A 6,604-nucleotide genomic window follows, 5' to 3' on the forward strand; every position below is an offset into this window, starting at 1 on the left:
CTGAGCCCAAGTCGGAAGCTTAACCGACTGAGCCACCCAGGCGCCCCTTCCTCTTCTTATTCTAAATGGAGTTAAAATACACGTAACATAAAATTTACAATCTTAACCATTTTTAAATGTACAGTTCAGTGATGTGAAATATATTCACATTGTTGTGCAACCATCACTACCATCCATTCCCTAATTCTTTTCATCTTATGAAGTTGAAACGAAGCTGAAACCATACCCAGTCTCCTCTTTCTCCATCCTGGAAACCATTATTATACTTTTTGTCTTCATGATTTTGATTACTCTAAGTACATCATATAATTTAGGTGTATAAGATATCCCTATCTTATGTAAAAAGTGGTTTGTTCTTCATTTGACTCGTTCTCTAAAATGAGTATGACAGTATAACACAATGGCATTACTAGGAAAATATTATGTTCATCCTCCAGTAAAATTCTGTATGCACAAACCAATAGTCAGTCTTAATCTGAGAAAAATATGCTCTATAAAAAATGTTCACATCGTACACTAAATTAAATTCAGTTTTGGTAATGTTTTCGTTTCCAAAATGAAGAAACATTTTCTTAATCTAAATAAAGAACATTTGGGGTGCCTGGGTGACTCATTTGGTTGAGTGTCCCAACTCTTGATTTTGACTTAGATCATGATCCCAGGGTTGTGGGATCGAGCTCCATGCTGAGCATGGAGCCTACTGGAGACTCTCTCTCTCTCTCTTTCTCTCTCTCTCTTTCTCTTTCTCTCTTTCTCTCACTCCCTTTCTCTCTCTCTCTCCCTCTTCCCTTTTCTTCCACTTGCCCCCTCTCTTTAAAATAAAATTTAAAAAATATAAATAAATAACATTCAATATTTATTTTCTTAAGTGTTTAATTTTCTTTAAGTGTAACAAATTTTGAAATTTAGGGAGATTAATGACTTTTCTATCCTACATCATTTAACTTGAGTTTTTAACCTAATATTCTGCTTCTATTATGAATGTTTTAAAAACATTCTTCCATATGGGTGCTTCTATTTAATCTTATTCTGCCTGTCTAGTAAGGGTTTGGGACTTGCCAATATGTTTGTAGAAGATACTGCTAGCTGTTTAACAAATTGAATTGGGTTCTTCTTTGGGTTCATAATTAGACTGTATATCCAAGCCCCCAAAGCAGGTAGGTGAGGCCATTTCCCTGAGTTCTAGCCAGAGACTGTGAACGGAAGTGGTGGGAATCCCTTTCAGGCCTGGCCATAAGAGAGTTCTATGTCTATACCTCCGCGTTCTTTTTCTCTTCCTGTTGAATGGGGGTAACAATGGCATCTGTTTACATTGAAAGCCACATATTGGAGATGGCAAAGGCTCAGTTAGCTGGGTTCTGGAATGACCACCTGGAGGTAGGCTCAGTCTGCTGGAGTCACCTTTCCTAGACTGTGCATGTCAATATGAGATAAGGTTCTATGCATATGAGAGATTCCACAGCATATTTGTTACTCTCTATTATAACTAGTGTTACTGATTAATACCAGGATTCATAATTTGAGGTAAGACAAAAGGAGAAAGTAGAATGGGGTGGCGACAATAGATTAAGAATTAGGCAAGAAAACCAAAACCAAAAAAACACCACACTATTATAATCTCTATACTTACTATGAGAGTGGTACATATTTGGTTCTAAGATAACTAGCAATGCATGAGACTAAGGTATTCTGATTAATAAGCAAATTACCATATAAGAAAATTAATGTGAGCAATTTCACAAGATGAAGTATGAAGTATGATAATGTAGGGATTTCTTTTGCCATTCAACCTAAAGTAGTAATTATGTAAAAGGGTTTCCCACAACTTTTGGGTCAATATTCTTAAGTGTTTCAAAGACTGTTTTAATAATCCCCAGTACATGTTGATGTCATGACATTGGAGCTCCTTTTAAGTAAAAATAATTTGGATGGGGTAAAAACGAAATAGTTTAAATTCACATTTCTCGATTGATCTAGACTGATAGAGGAGTATATACAATATTATCTGGTTCAGTGGGCTAGTCTCTGAAAACTAACTTCATGCAGTTAATGCTAGCTGAATTCACAAGCATATGTCATATATGATGTGTGAGTAGAGTTAACATTCTTTTATGAACGCTGAGAATCCCAGCAATCATGGGTGCCATATCAGAAGGTCTTCCTCTGGTCAAAATGATGTCAAAAGAGGAACACATTTTATGTTTTAAGATTTTTTTAAAAGTACAAATCTCTGAACATTTATTGAGCATACATTACGTGCTTCACACTGGACCAAGCTTGATATCACAGCAGTTTTTCTTGTTTAGAATTTATAATCTAGATCAGATGTCTTGGGGCCTCTTAAGAGAGGACTCTGTACCACATTGTAACGTCAGGAAACTACACTCAAGTTAAACTCTAAAAAGTTCAGAGAAGGACACCAGAAAAGGTCATTTCAGGCAGAGAGAAAAGCATAAGAAAAGGCACAGGCAGGAAAGAAATAAGACCTGTTACCTCCTTAAGGAGCTATAAATATCTCCTTAAAACCAAAAGACAAAGTGAGAGGTGGGTTGAAGAGGTGACAGAGGTAAGAAAGAAGTCAGGTTACCAAAGACCAAATATACAATTCCCAAGAGTTAATTTTATCTGAATGAGGAACCACTGAAGATTCTCAGCAGGACAGAGCCACGAAATTTATATTTGAGACAGAGCAATCTGAAGAGGATGGAGGACAAGAAGGTCAGTAGCCGAGAGATCAATCCTAAGGCTTAATACAATCACCGGTGGAAAATGGTAATAATTAGAATAATGGTGATAATAATAGCTAACCTTTATTAGGCTGAAAGCCTTTATGGATTATTTCATTTTGTCTTGTGACAAACCTTTGAGATAGGTGCTATTATTTCATGTTTATCCTACAAATAGGGAAAATGAACCCTGGTCAAATCACGCTGCCAGCTAACAAGGGGCACTGTGGGTATTTGGTCCCAAAGCCTTTCGCTGATGCCCATAGTGTCTACTGAGCATCTGAGTATGAACCAATCCATCAGTAAGTCATATTAGCTCAACTTCAAAATGTATCTTACATCCAGCTGCTTCCTACTTCCTCCAAGCTACCACCCTGGCCCAGCCACCATTATTGTTGGCCTGAATTATCACAGGTGGCTCCTAATTGGGCTTCCTCGCTGTCACCTGTCTCTGTATTGTTCATTGTCACAGAACAGCTTGAGTAATCTTTTGAGTTTTAAACTGTGTCACTCTCCTGCTTACTGCCCCAGTGGCTTCCTATTGCAAGACCCTAAGTGTGCTGGCCTCCACCTACCTTGAGGCAAGCTTACTTCCTACCCACAGCTTTTACACTGGCCGTTTCCTCTATTTCAGGAATGCTCCTTCCCCTTGTCTTTCTATGGCAGGTTTCCTCTCATCCTTGAGCCCTCTGCTCGAATGACCATTCTCTCTTGACTAACTTCCTACATGGAACCTAGAAGGGATGAAGATGTGCGTGTATTTATATGTGTGAAAAGGCAACTTATTTTTGCATTTCTCAGTTTACACTTTCTTACTTTACATATTTTATTCTTCCTTAAGACTGGTCATTTCTGACTTCATCTGTTATTTTTGAATTTTTCATAAGTTCAGTCTCTGAATATAGTTTCCGAGTCTCGCAGCACTATTTCCATCATAATTCCTACGCTTTGATAATAAAGCCGAAATTAAAAGAAAGGAAGTGAACTGGCCTATCACTGAGGATCAGGGCTAGATTTTAACCAATTTCTAGTGCTTTTCCCATAGGCATGGATATGCTTTTCATGAAAAGCAAGTACATAGTTGTTGGTCAGTGGTTTAGTAGGGGGGCAAGTTATGTGTTATCTTCAAATTCAGACTAACTGGTATTTATATTTATGAGCACCATTCAAAATAATCTTTTAAAAGCAATTTTATATTTATTTTCCCATTTTTTCCCTTAAAACTGTGAAGGTAGGCAAGAGGTCACATCAGCCCCATTTTATAGATGAAGGAGACATAGAACTAGGTAATTGCTTGAAATGGCAGTGTTGCATTCTAGGGGTAATACTTTTTCCATTAAACTGCTGTCTAGTTAACAAAATAATAATATTTAATTAAAGTATTGGTATCCAAAGGACCTGTGGCCAAATTAAGAACAGTTAAGAGTAGAATAACTATATTTTTCAATGAGGTGGGGTTTGTTTAAAGGCTGTCATAGAGATATCACATTTATGGGAATTCCTCTGTCTAAAAAGGTCAAGAACATGGCACAATCACAGAATTACAAAAGGTGTGGCTAAAGGAAAACATGAACCAATGAAACACTGAAAATTTGAGCATGGCAGTTCTTTGTATAGGATGTAATACATTTATAGACTTAGTATTCAAGGATGGTTATAGAAACACAGGTGTTTTTGAAAACTGGCATAGATTGGGGCGCCTGGGTAGCGCAGTCGGTTAAGCGTCCGACTTCAGCCAGGTCACGATCTCGCGGTCCGTGAGTTCGAGCCCCGCGTCGGGCTCTGGGCTGATGGCTTAGAGCCTGGAGCCTGTTTCTGATTCTGTGTCTCCCTCTCTCTCTGTCCCTCGCCCATTCATGCTCTGTCTCTCTCTGTCCCAAAAATAAATAAACGTTGAAAAAAAAAATAAAAAAAAAAAGAAAACTGGCATAGATAAATTTTTGAATGTCCCAGACACATAGATATTAATAGAGCTATTAATGATTGGGATATATTTAATCTTCAAAATGTTAAGGAGGCCACCAGGTTCTTCCATAATGATGGAATCCTGGAAAAGATGGAGTATATGTGTGATCATCAATTCCATATCCCTAAGATCAAGGCAAAAGTCTTAAACATTTATCCAATAATTCAGGGTAAACTAATCCCTTTTATTTTTATATCCTGAAGGATTTTTTTTTACCTTAATAAAGGATTATACTTCGGAAATTGCACCTGTCCTATGAGTATGCTTCATCCATTTCCTTGGGATTGATTTTGACTTACAGAAAACAATCATTAAAGTTTCTTTCTTATGGAAGTATTGAATCACTATGAGTGAAACTAATATAAAGTAATATAACACTATGTTAAGTAACTGGAATTAACATAAAAAACTTAAGAAAAAAACTCTTTTTCTGTTCCCAAGATTTAAAAAGAGAATCAAGCATTAAATGAAGATACAGAAAGGCCTATATCAAGTAACAAATGAAAATTATAACTCCAGACCATGTATGCACACCGATAGTAAGTGCGTTGGTATGTTCTCTACAGTGTGATGCTAGAGAGTTTACAGTTGGTGATGTCAAACAGTGGTTTCCAAGGAACTTATTTAATCAGTCCTTTAGAGAGCTCTAGAAACCTTCATTTTTAACAATTGCCCCTGAGGATTCTAGGCTTTGATTAAAAGTGTGGTTTGGGGAAGCACTTTTAACCTTCATTGTGTGTCAGATTATGTACACAGTAAAATTAAAGTGTAAATCATGTAGTTGAACAAAAAATAATTTTCTTATAAACTATTAATAGACACCTAAATGCACTGTGATTTAAAAATGAAATCATGTATATTTTGCTGTATTCATAAAGAGAGTATGCTAATGAAAAACTTGTAACAATGAAAAGCAAAACAGCAAATCCAAATCCAAATGAAGGTATTTCTCTGAATTCTATGTTTTGTTGAGAATCAAAAGCCACCAATCTTTTAATTCTTTTTTTGTACGTTATTCTGTATGCATGTTCTCTGCATCCAACTGCATCCCAGGATTTTATGTCATTTTCTGTGTGACATTTCCCAGAGATATGTGTTGTTGGCTGCTGCTCTGGGGTTGAATATCCTTCTGAGTGTCCATTGTCCATCCCCATGTAGCATGGAGACACTTCTCACTTGGCACTTACAGATTCTGGCTCATCACGGTGTGGCCAAGATCCTCTCTTTTTACCACTATTGCAAAATTGTCTTCCCATCACATTTCTCATAGAAATGCAAATCCAGATATTTTCACCATGACTTTTGTCATGTTCATGCAATTCCAAACAATAAAGGTAAATCAGGTATTTCAGTATAGTAGTAAAAATCCAGTGAAATTCTCTGGTTTTGTTTATGTTTCTTATAGTCTCAGTCAAAATAGTGGATAGAACACATTGTTTTTAAATATAAGTTGATAAAATCCCAGGACTTTTGGACATTGAGGTAATGGAAAAAAGCCTATATATCAGATATCCCTCTATAAAGTCTATAATAAGCAAATTATGTAGCAGCTTATAGTTCAAAGCAGACAGAACAAATCCTTTTCTTTTTTATGTCAATTGGTTAGTTGCTAAGGAAACTGGTTGAAAATTATTTATTTCCTTTATCTCACCTATTTTGATGTTCTGCAGTAAGTTATCACTGTCAATTCATTGTGTTTCTTGAAAAATGCCTACCCTTCTATATACACAAAACATTAGTCAACTCAGATCAGTTATTTGTATATTTGGTTATAGTAGAGTATACTTAAATTGAGTAAACATTTGCATTGTGACAACTTCTGTTTTTTTTTTTTTTTCTTCTTCTTGATGTTGAACAGTTTTGACTGCTTTTAAAGGGCACACAGCTCTAGCTGTCTTCATTTGGGCTATGT

General features: G+C 36.2%; 1 pseudogene; it reads right to left on the minus strand.

Annotated features, from left to right (window-relative positions):
* Positions 1 to 1,221: 1,221 nt before the first annotated feature.
* Positions 1,222 to 5,833, minus strand: LOC112858896 (DNA-directed RNA polymerases I, II, and III subunit RPABC4 pseudogene; annotated as a pseudogene).
* Positions 5,834 to 6,604: the final 771 nt, after the last annotated feature.

The sequence above is a fragment of the Puma concolor genome, chromosome B1 (genome assembly GCF_028749965.1).
Source record: "Puma concolor isolate L17-30 chromosome B1, mPumCon1.1.hap2, whole genome shotgun sequence".
Classification (NCBI taxonomy): Eukaryota; Metazoa; Chordata; class Mammalia; order Carnivora; family Felidae; genus Puma; species Puma concolor.